We start from the raw sequence: 13633 nt of genomic DNA on the forward strand, positions 1-13633 counted from the left end.
GGATTTTAAATACAGAAATGTCGGCTCTCTGAAAAGTATAATCATGCATATGTATGTAGCTATATATATATATATATATATATATACACTAAATATATTAGTTTCAATACATGAACTTTTCCAAGATATTCTAATTTTTTGAGTTTCACCTGTATAGTTTAAAGTTTTCAGAAATGTGGAACATATAAAGCTTTACATTATTGAAAGATTATTTAAAAGATTATTTGTAAATGTTTACATTATTAGCTCATTCATTTTTTAGTTTTGTTCTTCTATCCACAATAATAAACAAACATCTTCCCCAGCTTCTGCTGTAACATGAGAAGATACTGATTGTGGACACATTATAATATACTTTGGGATCACAGTGAAATACATAAACACAATATATCGGTGGATTACGGTGATCGGGCTTTTTCTTCTTTGGCTCCTAAATTGTGGAATTCCCTCTGAGATAGGAATGCAGAATCCCTTAGTGTTTTTAAATCCCTTAAAACTTACTTTTGTAGGTTAGCTTTTATGTGATTCATGTGATTACTTTGTTTGTTTTTATTGGCTTTTTATTGTTACTGTTTGGTTGTTTTTATGGCCTGCACTGTTATGTGTATCTTATAATTGTATATTTTTTATGTAAAGTGCTTTGAGATGCTACTGTTAAAGGCGCTATATAAAATAAAGTTTATTATTATTTATTATTGGTCTCGTCTGAGGAGCAACTCCTCCATCTAGTGGCTCACACTGAACTCACATGTTATCACGAGTTATTTACTCAGTCTCTGTAATGAGATCCAGTGATTGTGTCTGTTACTCAAGAAAGCCTCTAGATGGCGCTGTGTTCAGTATTATGTGACAAACACTATGAAACGAGTAATGAAGAATAAAACCACATGTTGAAGTGTTCAGAGAAAATAACCAGACATGTTAAAACTGCACTGAGAAATATTTCATTCAAATCACTGAACAAAACATGATACCAGGAGTGAACTCAAACTAAAAACAGCTGACTGGATATTTTCTCTTTTTCAGACCATTCTCTGTAGACCCTAGAGATGGTTGTGTGTGAAAATCCCAGTAAATTAGCACCAACAACCATGACACGTTCAAAGTCACTTAAATCCCCATTCAGTTTGAACTTCAGCAAATCGTCTTGATCATGGCTGTGTCTGAAATCGCCTCCTATACCCTTAAATATGACACTATTTGAGGGATCATTACGCTTTACATTTGTGGACATCCTCAGATCTCAGTCGTTTGACGAAAAAGGCTTGGGGCGAAACGGCCTCAGGTGGAAGTGTAGAAGTTTTGAAGATAAATAACGTGTTGTAACTATAGCTAGCTTGTTTGTTGGCAAACTACAGTGAAGTTACAGAAATATTTCGTGCTAGACTGTGTTTTTATAAGCACAACACTGCATTGTGTTCAGAGGTTACCAGTGAAACTACTTTATTTCTGCTGTTCATAAGCGCCATCTACTGTCAGAGAGTCCATTACATTTTCATTCGGCCCGTCGCTGTTTTCCTGCAGACCAATGTGAACAATGTCATGTTCTCTTCTGTATAGAGCTGAACCAGTGTAACGTTTAGTTAAAACTGTAAGAATAAAATATTGTAACAACACAGTCGGCCTTTATCAGCACTAGTTCTTTGGCATGGGTTTGGTGTCCCTTCCCTAAGCCAACCCTCAACTACAGAACAGTCTCTTTTCTTCCCTTTGTGTCTATCTTTGTGTCTATCTTTGTGCCTATCTTTGTGCCTATCAACCCTCTGCACTTTTGTCACAGAACAACCTATTTGATGACAACCAGTCTGGCTTCAAAAGTGGACTCCACAGAAACCGCCCCGCTGACCGTTGCTGAAACTCTACGGCTGGCGAGAGCGAACGCCAGATCATCTGTCCTTGTTCTACTAGATCTGTCAGCTGCCTTTGACACTAAAGCACCAGATCCTCCTGTCCGTCGTTTCTGGCTCGGGCATCACTGGTACGGTATTTCAGTGACTTCAGTCTTACTTTACAGAGAGATCTTTCAAGGTTTAATGGACAGCAGGGGTATCATCTAGTCACTGGAGTGCCTCAAGGTTCAGTGCTCGTTCCTCTTCTGTTCTCCATTTACACAGCTTCACTTGGAAAGATCATAAATGTGCATGGCTTCTCCTACCACTGCTATGCAGAAGACATGAAGCTCTATCTGTAATTTCAACCTGATGATCCCACGGTCTCAGCTTGTATTCAGACATTTCTGTCTGGATGAAGGAGCATCATCTACAGGTCAGCCGTGCAAAGATGGAGATCCTTGTTTCTCCTACAGACCCATCAGTTGACCACAACCTCACTGTGTATCTGGCGTCCACAACATTAACACCAACCAGGACAGCAAGGATCCTGGGGGTTGTGTTTGACGACCAACTCTGTCTCATATTTCGACAGCAGCTCGATCGTGCAGGTTTGCTCTCAGAAAATGTTACATCAGAAAAGTCTGAAGCAGTGTCTATTGGCAGATGATCCAGAACGCAGAAGCACATCTGGTTTTCAAACAGCCAAAGAGAACCGATCACACCACTCCTGATCTCACTCAACTGGCTCCAAATAGGGGATTATCACGCTGATACGTAGTACTTCCGCATTCAGTGATCTTTGTGCACTGCCACTTCCGGTGAATCACTCATCACTCTGGCGAACCCATGATGGACGACCCTAAGTTTATTTATACTGCATCCCCACCTCTGCATTATATATTTATACAAACATACGTGCTACCTTGTTTTATTTTAAAGTTTGGCCCTTCATCCCGGCGAACCGCTTTAATCCACTTCTTCCTTAGACTCAGTTCAGTCGGGAATCCATGGAAACTTAAATAAGGTTGGCGTTGTTTGTTTGATTGACAAAGTGGAACAGAGCAGTGACATCTAGCCTTCGTTTCAGCCATTGTTGAACTGCGCCGGAAGTGGACATGTACAAAGTTGAAAAATCCCGCCCATGAAACCCGGAAGCGTGATAATCCCCTATTTGTTAAAGGTGTTAATGCCTCATTACCGTTAAAGCATGAACCTTTTCCGTGGTCAAGTCAATCCCCTTTGCAGAAAGCAGCATTCCCATTAACACTAGCTTGTTCACATTGTATTGTGTTGAGGGTCAATGCACAGTCTACGAGCCTCCGCTAAACTGCATGTCGTCTCTGATCATATGCCTCTTTGTTTGGAGCAAGTAGAATAATATCATCAGAGATATTCTCCAATCCCTCAATACCTGCAAGTGCTGATGTGACTTTGTTGATTTTGCTCGCTGGCCGACGACACGCTCTCTTGTGTCACTCTGGACTGTGCTGTAAGATCCAGTTGATCGAAACCCCATATCAGATCAATCTTACTGAACACAGTTCATACCTTGAAGGAGCTCGTCTAGAGATGATTTGGGCACCGGTCCCGAATTATTGCTTTATTTGTTGGCCTCATATCCAAACATTTGCTCAAAACAGCATCTCATAACTGATTATGTTTGTCAGCTCTGACGTCACAGTCTTTAGCAGCTTGTCTGAGCCGTGTGAGAAATTGTTGTACAGTCTCACAATGTTTTTGTGTGAGCGTCTCACTAATGCGGTGTTCACTCTGAACAAAGTGAGCATTTAGAGAATCACATCAGGGTCATAATCTAAAGCTGTTGAATATTAATCATATGAAGATATCAGAGAACACTTTCACAGTTATAGCAGGCGATCTGTTCCTGCTCCATAAAACCATTAGAGAAACTCTGAAATCAGTCTGAGAGGAGAAAAAAATTGAGACAATATTGATCAGAAACGAAGAACAAACGTCCTGAAGAGAGTTACAGGAGAAACAAACACTCACAGGATCTCAGGACAAGATGAAACTGTTGCTTTAAGATGTTTTTAAGATGTTATTGGTCAGTGTATTTCTGTTGAAAGTCACACAATTGACTTACAGGAAGTTCAGGCCTACTGGAGCTCAAAGTGTCGATGATCAAAGTGTGAATTGAGCCGCTAAAAAAAGATCTACACGGTCACATGCATTAACACTGAATAAATAGGCAGATATTTTAACTGACGGTAGAGTTTCACTTCACTTTACTACAGAGCAGCTTCACTTCAGCGCGTCTGTCATTTTCTTAAACTTTAAGTTTTGAAGAGTTTGTCTAGCCTGGCCAGCCAGACTTACATCAAGATGTTTAGTCTGGACACTCTCCATAGACTAGGCTTACTCCGAGAGGCGGGATAAACGGCTGTCTCTCAAAATCCCTCTGCACGCAATAGGATAGCGCTACAACCAATCAGAGCAACGAAGAAGGTGACGTTTTCCCACCAGCGGAGCTAATTGGTATATTAAACTTTTTCCGTATCCAGTCGGCAAAACTCCGAGCACATCTTCCTTTTTTAAAAATGATTTAAGTGCCGTTTTTTGCTCTTTTCTTAAAGAGAAACTTAACTCCAAGTCCTCCAGAGTCGCGGCCAAAGCCGATTCGAAAGACTGCTGTTCGACAGCTGCTGCCGCCATTCTTTGTTTACAAGTGCCTATGCCAGCCGTCGCAACTCTGTCGTCATATGTTAAGCCCGCCCCGCATGCTCTATACACGACGTGATTGGCCTGACCCAATCTGGGTTTTTGCTGCTAGAATGTGTATTGAGAGTTGCTAGACTGGCCCTGGCTGCAAAATACATTTTGCTGCCGCTAGGGGCGTCTAGATTTCTAGGCTAGAGTTTGTCTTTTCATATTTGTGACTGAAACCGGTGAAGATGTTTCTCCCTGTTTTGCTCTGCTTGTGTTTCTGGCGTCTGGATGGTGAGTTTTAAACATGTTTTTGTGGCTACAGTTGTTTCTGTTCTGGTACTATGTAATAAATGTCTGGTTAATTTAGTCAGAGAGGATCAACATGTGATCCTTGAAACAATTGCTATACAGTGCACAACAGCATTTACTAAATACTCTACAGACAGAAAATAACCACAGCGGTGCATAAGGTATATTCATATATAATGAAAAACACTAAATCTTACAGTCAGTACAGAGTTACAGAGTAACAGAGTTTGAGGCGTCTGCATGTCACTGAATACGGTTTCCTCAACAGAGTAATGCTTCAAGTTCTCACTCATCATGCGTTGTCTTTTGTTTTGTCTGGTTTCGGTTGGGATAAGATCGCAGCTTATTCTCCAAAGCTCATTGAACTTTTATTATTATTATTATTATTATACATTTTATTTAATGGCGCCTTACATGACACTCAAGGACACCTTACAAACACAATAAAACAATCAACAATAAACAAATACTCATTATTAAAGCATGGATACCAGTCTTAATATGTAAAAGTAATCACATAAAAGCCTGCCGAAAAAGATGGGTCTTAAGGCGAGATTTAAAACCCGAAGACTTCCACTGTTTCGCACATCCTGTGGCAGCAGGTCCATAAATAAGGAGCTGCATGACTATAGGCTCGGGACCCCATGGAAGTAGTGCGAGTTTGAGGAAGAACAAGTGTGAGTGAAGAAGATGATCTTAAAGTCCGAGAAGGAGTGTAAATATGAAGAAGGTCAGATAAGTATGAAGCGGCAAGATGAATGCCAACCAGACCACCCCAATCCTTGTGGAATAGCTTGTTGGAAAGTGCCCGTCCCCGCCTAGCTTCGATTCGATTTTGGTGCAATTTGGCCCGGGCATTCCCGAGATATAAGCCAAAAAAGGATTGCATTTGAACGGGAATAACTCCCGGCCCCAATCGCCCACCAACACCAGGATGGTCTCATTACACAGGGCCCCTCGAGCACTATCTAAGCTCCGATTTTCAGATTTTTTCGCCTTCTCGTTCCCGAAATATAAGTGAAAAACCAAATTTCCATTCATTCATTCACTTCAACTGTAAGATAGAGGCTGCAATACCAGTGTTGTCCACTAGAGAGAGCAGCAGGATTATATTTGTAATCTTTTTATCAGCTTTCAGCATTGACTAACAAACAAATGCTTAAAGCTATATCTTTGTTATTTTGATGGACGTGTAATGTGTGTAAGCATGCATAATGGAGTTAACATGGAAAAACTGGTTTGGTTTAGTGCAAAATACTGGTAAAAATCAAGACTTGTAAAAGTACATGTTAAAAGACTATTAATAAGTAGAATGTCCAGCAGAGGGCAGTAGAAGACCACTTATTGGCTCACTTTCATTTTACATGTATATATTTAGACACTAAAAAATCCCTTACATAACGATTAGCCTACTATTATAACACAATCATATTTTGTCAGAGTTTATCACTTCATTTGTTCTGATGCTTCACATTATTGCTAGCAACATGGTAAATCATGGTAAATAACGCTAGAAACATGGTAAATCACAGTAAATAGGGTAAATCATGCTAGAATGTGGTGTATCATGGTTAATCATCCTGTAACATGGTAAATCATCCTGTAACATGGTAAATCAAGGTAAACAAAGATAAATCATGGTAAACTATGGTAAATCACGCTAGAATCATATTAAATCAAACTAGAATGTGTTCAATTGTTGTAAATCATGCTAGAACAGGGTAAATCATGGTGAATCATACTAGAACTTGGTATATCATGGAAAACTATAGTAAATCATACTGGAACATGGTAAGTCATGGTAAAACATACTAGAACATAGTAAATCATTATAAATCATCCTAGAACATGGTAAATCATGGTAAACTTTGATAAATCATGGTAAACTATGGTAAATCATGCTAAATGTATGGTAAATTGTAAATCATGGTAAATGGACTTTTCTATCTATGATGTCAGTGGTTAAAAGCTTGCTAAATACAACTTAATGTCTTAAATGCTTTAATGTGCTCAAAGGCCTTAAAGGCTTGAACACCGATAAATGCTGCTTGCAGCTTTAATTTATTATTGGATTTTTCTAATATGTGTAGCTTGTAGCCTATATAGGTTCCTCACTGTGCATACTGTTATTTTGGTCCTGCAAAATCAATATTAATGAAAGAAATCAAGCAACAACGTCTAATTTTTTTTATTCAAAAATATTAATTTCTCTGCTGTGGAAGGACTTAGCCTACTTCTTTTTTACAGATAATTTCTCCAGCCTTTGAAAATATCCTCTCACAAGGGACACTTGTTGCTGGCATACAAAGACATTTTTTAGCTAGGACATAGGCTACAAATGAGGAAAGATTACTGCTCTCTCTCTCCAGTAAGTTAGTGGATCATCAGTTATTGTACAAATACAAATACATTTGGGTTGATGTATTTTTTCACTTCCACTGTGGCATCAGCTGTAGCATTGTGTATCATCTGGGTTTGATGGATACGAGTATCAAAAAGTTCCCATAAACTGTCCTGTGTTTCTACTGGTGTTGATGGTGGTGGTGATGATGGGTCTGATATCTATCTATCTATCCATCTATCTATCTGAATATGTATCTATAATCTATGTATATACTGTAGATATGTATCTAGATATGTACCTAGATATGTATCTATCTATAATCTAGCTGTCTATATATATATTTATATCTATGTATTTATTAATGTGTCACTATATCACAAAAAACCCACTGTACAGATATGCGACTGACACATTAGCTGGTAAGTATTCAACTGCCTTTATTAAACATTTCGTGACGTTACAGTTCCCTGCTACGGTGGCCTCTTAGGACCCTAATAGTGTCTCACAGGATATCCTTACATCTCCCTTATTCAGTAAACAAAAACATATTCACTGTGCATTCTTTAAGCATAAAAATAAATGAATAATTTGGTGCCAGAGGTTGCCAGTACTTAACACACCGTAGGAAGACGGTCTTTACCCCCCCTCATTCAAGAAAGACTGTGTCACGATTACTTTAGCCTAACCTGAGCACGGAACATGACTCAACCATAAGGCTATACATTACCTGATTAACTCATGACCAGATACTAAGGCTCAACACATTTAACTTTTTTTTTTTTTTTTTTTACAATAAACTTGTTATAACTCAACTGTGTAATGATGAGCTTAAAGCCATCTGCTATAAATCAAGTCTGTCAGGGGCTTTTCTAATGCGCTCTGACCGTCTCTCTGGAGCTGCCTCTGGCTCCGTCATGACAGGTGCATTCTCCTCTAAAACCACTGGCTGATTGTTTGTTGCCGTTCCATGCTGTGCACATTTGTCCATGTACTCCTCTACTGAAGGAACTGCATTGCTGGCCTGTGTTTTAAGTAGCTGCAACCTGTTTCGTCTGACCAGAGCCCCGGTGTCCGTCTGGACTGCATAGGACCTTGGAGCCACTTCATTCAGCACTGTTCCAGCGCGCTGCCAGTCCTGTCTTTCTGTGTTGAAAACTCTGACTCTGTCACCCGCCTGCAGAGGTTGCATTGCTTTTGCTGTGCGATCAAAGTATCTCTTTTGTTTGTCCTTTAATTTTTTCATGGCCTCCAGCACAGGTGTGGGGCCTTGTTTCTTCACTGTTGGGATCTGTGTCTGTAGTCGTCTGCCCATGAGCAGTTCAGCCGGAGACTTCCCACTCGCCAGAGGTGCTGCTCTATAAGCCAGCAGAGCCAAATAAGGATCCTCACCATTCTCTATTGCCTTTGTCAGAAGACTTTTCCACTATTTGAACACCCTTTTCAGCCTTGCCATTTGCCTGTGGAAAGTGTGGGCTTACTGTGATGTGTTCAAATCCATACTCTCTGGCAAACTGCTTGAACTCCTGACTGGCATACTGAGGCCCATTGTCCGAGACGACAGTTCCTTGAATGCCATGTCGTGCAAAGCTGCACTTCATATGCTTAACTATTCCTGTTGCTGTTGTGCTCGTGAGCAAAGCCATCTCAGGATAGTTGGAGTAGTAGTCGATCATCAGTAAATACTCTCTGCCTCTGAAGTGGAACAGGTCCGTCCCAATTTTTTCCCAGGGATGCTCCGCCCTCATGTCTGTGAGCAGCGGTTCTCTTTGCTGTCTGTTATGGAAAGTAAGGCAAGTGGCACAGTCATTGATCATCTCTGCTATGTCACGATTCATGCCTGGCCAGTAAACAGTCTGTCTGGCTAGTCTCCTTGTTTTCTCTATTCCCAAGTGCCCTCTATGCAGTATTCGGAGGACCTCCTTCCGCAGCTTTGTTGGGATGACTATTTGGTCACCTTTTAGCAACAGGCCATCAGCTACCGCCAACACATCCTGGAATGAGTAGTACTGCGGGCACGCTTGCTTTGGCCACTCATTTCGCATGTGCCATATCATTTTCTGGAGCTGGCGGTCCACTACCGTCTCCATTACTATTTTCTCTTTCAGGGTGGGGCTCACAGGTAGAGCCTCCACCACAGCATCCACGTGGCCTCTTATGGCTTCATATTCCTCCGTGCCGTCTGTGTTCAGTCCTTGTGCTGGTCTGGCCTTTGACAGAGCATCAGCCACTACCAGGTATTTCCCCGGCTTGTATGACAGTTCATAGGTATACTTCTGTAGACGCATCATCATACGCTGAATGCGTGGTGTCATCTCATTCAAGTGCTTTTTGCTGATAGTTATGAGTGGCTTGTGGTCAGTCTCAAGTTCAATGTGTGGCAAGCCAAAGACATAAGAGTGGAACTTGTCACAGCCAAAGACGAGCCCCAGACACTCTTTTTCTATCTGCGCGTATCTTTGTTCTGTTTCTGTCATGGATCGTGCAGCATAAGCCACTGGTTTCCAAGCCCCATCATGATACTGCAGCAAGACGGCCCCCAGTCCCTCTTTTAAGGCGTCTGTGGAGATTTGTGTCTTCTTACTCGGATAAAAAAACAACAACACTGGCTCTGTGCTTAAAATGTCCTTGATTTCTTTCCACTCTTTGTCATGTGTCTGGTGCCAGGACCATTCTGTGTTTGAATGCAGGAGCTGGCGGAGAGCAACAGTCTTTGCGGCAAGGTTAGGTACAAATCTTCCCATGTAGTTCACCATCCCTAATGCTCTTTGTACCGTCTTCTTGTCTGTTGGCTGGGGCATGTCAGTCACTGCTATGATTTTGTTCATGTCCGGCTGTACTCCTGCCGGTGTCAGTCGATCCCCAAGAAACGTGACTTCTTGGGTGCTGAACTGGCATTTCTCCTTGTTCAATCTGAGCCCGTACTTGTGGACTCTCTGAAGTGCACTATGCACTCTGCTGTTGAGCTGTTCTTGGGTCTCCGCCCATATTATGACATCATCAATATAAACCCTGACCCCCTCCAGTCCTTCAAACACATTCTCCATTGCACAGTGAAAAATTTCTGGTGCTGAGGAAATTCCAAAGGGGAGTCTCTGATAACTGTAGCGCCCAAAGGGCGTGTTGAAGGTGCATAGGTCTGCGCTTGCACTGTCAATTTGCAACTGCCAAAATCCATGTGACGCGTCAAGTTTTGTGAACCACTGTGGCCCAGCCATCTCACTCAGGATCTCTTCCCTCTTGGGAATTTGATATTGTTCTCTGAGGATGTTTTCATTGAGGTCTTTTGGGTCCATGCATATCCTGAGAGCTCCGTTTGGCTTTCTTACGCAGACCATTGAGTTGACCCACTCCGTGGCTCCCTTAGTGGGTTAAATGACATTTAATGCCACCATTCTGTCCAGTTCTTTGCGAAGATCTTGTCTCAGTGGAACAGGAATTTGACGTGGAGCATGCACCACAGGTCTAGCATTATCCTTCAGTTTAATGCTGTATGTGAACGGCAGCACCCCTATGCCATCAAAAATATTGGGATACTGCACTTCCCAGTTGTCTGCTTGTGATGTGGTGACTCCTGCATTTTTCAGCTGCGGTGACTGTAGGCCTACTTTTCTCTCTGTCTTGGCAATGTTTAGAACACGTTTAACAAGTCCCATTTCCTCACAAGCTTGATCTCCCAGTAGGGAGTCCTTCCCTTTCGGCACTATCACAAATAGTAGATGTCTCTTAATGTGCTTGTTCTGGACTTGTAATCTGCAGACGCCCTGTGTTTCAATCATTTGTCCATTGTAAGCTCTCAATCCCACTTTTTTGTTTTCTATAACTGGCTTGTGGCGCAGAGCTTTGAAGTCTTTTAATGTGATAAGATTTGCCATAGCTCCTGTGTCAAGTTTCATGTGAATCTCTGTGCCATTTACTTTAAGTGGCACAATCCACCTGTCTTCATTTATTGTGTTCACACTAACTTCCAGCGTTGAAGTGCCCTTTTTTTCCACAGTGACAGTGTCTGTATAGAATATGTCATCCTCATCATAGCCTTGCTCGCTCTCTTCCATCATATAAATTTGTTTCTTTTCTCTGGCAGAAAGGCACACTTTTGCAAAATGATTTTTTTTTCTGCACTTCGAGCAAACCTTCCCATATGCGGGGCATTGCCTGAAGCGATGTTTCCCACCGCAGCTCCTACAGTTCATGACGTAGTCTGATCCTGTTTCACGTGCATTATTAGAACGTTCCCCCTCCGCGCGAGGTGCGCTAGCTCTGACCACCCTGTCTACATCCCCTGGTGCTTCAGTAGTAACGGATGGCTTCTCAAAAATCTTTATCTGTTTCTCAGTCTGTTTGCTAGCTCTGCACATTCTGATTGCATCTTCTAATTTCAGACTGTCCTCCCTTAGCAGGCGTTCCCGCACCTTTTTATTGTGTATTCCAAATACTATCTGATCACGTAGTATGGAGGACTGCATGTCGCCATAGTTACAGGATTGCACTTTCAGCCTTAGATCAGTCACATACGAGTCAAACGATTCATCTTGCTGCTGAACGCGGCAACAAAAAACATGTCTCTCGTATACTTCATTCTTTTTCGGACTACAGTATGCATCGAACTGCTCCAGAACTTTGTTCAGTTTGTTTTTATCTCCCGCCTCTGTGAACTCAAACGTATTGTATATTTCTATCGCTTGTGTCCCTGCTATCGTCAGTAACAATGCCACTTTCCTCTCACCGCTCTTGTCGTTGGCGCCAGTTGCAGTCAAATAAAGTTAAAACGCCTGTTTAAACTGTTTCCACGCATAATCAATATTTCCTGTGAGCTTCAATGGTTCTGGTGGTTTTATGACGTCCATCCCGTCTTTCTCACACAGACATCAACTATTTAATACTTTTACTCCTGGTACCATGTACAGATATGCGACTGACACATTAGCTGGTAAGTATTCAACTGCCTTTATTAAACATTTCGTGACGTTACAGTTCCCTGCTACGGTGGCCTCTTAGGACCCTAATAGTGTCTCACAGGATATCCTTACACCCACGAGGTCAATATGCGTTGATTTCACTTTTGGTCTGTTCCCGACCGTGTCAATCAAACGCTGATTCGGCGGATCACACCTGATGAAACATCTGATGAAACACTTCGAGGCTTCGTTTGGCCATAGTCACGTGACGTGTGTTTTGAATCACGCTTCGGATCAGTGTTTCGAAACATCTGCGCTTCGGGATCTCGCAGCTTCGGCGCTTCACAGGCTTTTCTCTCTAGTTGGAGACGCTTGTGCACTAAAATGTTGAATGTTTTGATTATATAAATTATATAAATAATCTATATAATAAAAGTAGGCCTATAAAATACTGATCAAGGCCTCTACACTTCTCAGTTTCTCCAGAAGAAAAGACCAAAAGACATTTTTTCTCGAGATTAAATCTCTCAGGAAACCAAATACAAATTTCTCTACACATGAATAATTACATTTACAGGTTAGTGTATGTTCCATTAACTCCGCTAACAAGCAAAAATGATAGGTGTAATTTATTGTGATTTGAATCAAAATGGAGTCTGTGGTGTTTTTTCTCTTTTATTTTATCTGTGTAAACATCTGTGTGTGTGGTTTGATCTGTCGAGCTTCTGCTGGGTGTTTATTATTGCAGCAGAATATTATTAATTTCACATTTATATGATTTAAAGTATTTTAGTGAAGCTTCATCAAACCAATATCAAGTGTTTTTAAAGCTTTAATCTGTGGAAAACTCTTCAGGTCTTCAGGAGTGTTTGGTGATAATGTGTTCTCCTGAAGCGTTTCTTTATTTTCTCTCCTGCTAATAAAAAGCTCCCAATCTTCGTTAACTCGTCTAACAATCTTCACTGTTAGATTGTTAAAATGTTTCTCAAATTAGTTTTGCTCTGGATGGTGAGATTAAAATGTTCCATGATGGCTATTTAAAACCCCATTTCAGATCAAGTTTACTGAACACACTTCATACCTTGAAGGAGCTCGTCTAGAGTTGATTTGGGCACCGGCCCCGAATTATTGCTTTATTTGCCCGCCTCATACCCAAACATTTGCTGAAAACAGCATCTCATGATTATCTTTGTCAGCTCTGACGTCACATTACAAGCCGTGTGAAAAATGGTTGCAGTCTCAGTGTTTTTGTGTGGGCGTCTTATTAATGCGGTGTTCACCCTGAACATTTAGAGCGTCACAGCGGCATCATAATCTATAGCTGTTGAATATTAATCATATGAAGATATCAGAAGACACTTTCATACACACAGTTATAGCAGGCGATCTGTTTCTGCTCCATAAAACCATTAGAGAAACTCTGAGATCAGTCTGAGAGGAGAAACAATCCAGACATTTGATCAGAAATGAAGAAAAGCGTCCTGAAGAGAGTTACAGGAGAGAGCAGAGACAAACACTCACAGGATCTCAGGACACGATCAAACTGTTGCTTTAAGATGTTTTTAACTTCTCTAGTTCGTGAGAAC

General features: G+C 41.3%; 1 protein-coding gene across 1 annotated transcript in view; it reads left to right on the forward strand.

Moving 5' to 3' along the window:
* Positions 1-13633, forward strand: part of LOC306988238 (uncharacterized protein) — a gene marked incomplete at its 5' end in the record, with an annotated part of 97240 nt that overhangs the window by 30664 nt on the left and 52943 nt on the right. The gene's annotated exons all lie outside the window — the stretch shown is intronic.

This window comes from Phoxinus phoxinus (assembly GCF_949152265.1).
Source record: "Phoxinus phoxinus genome assembly, chromosome: 20".
In the NCBI taxonomy this organism is placed as follows: Eukaryota; Metazoa; Chordata; class Actinopteri; order Cypriniformes; family Leuciscidae; genus Phoxinus; species Phoxinus phoxinus.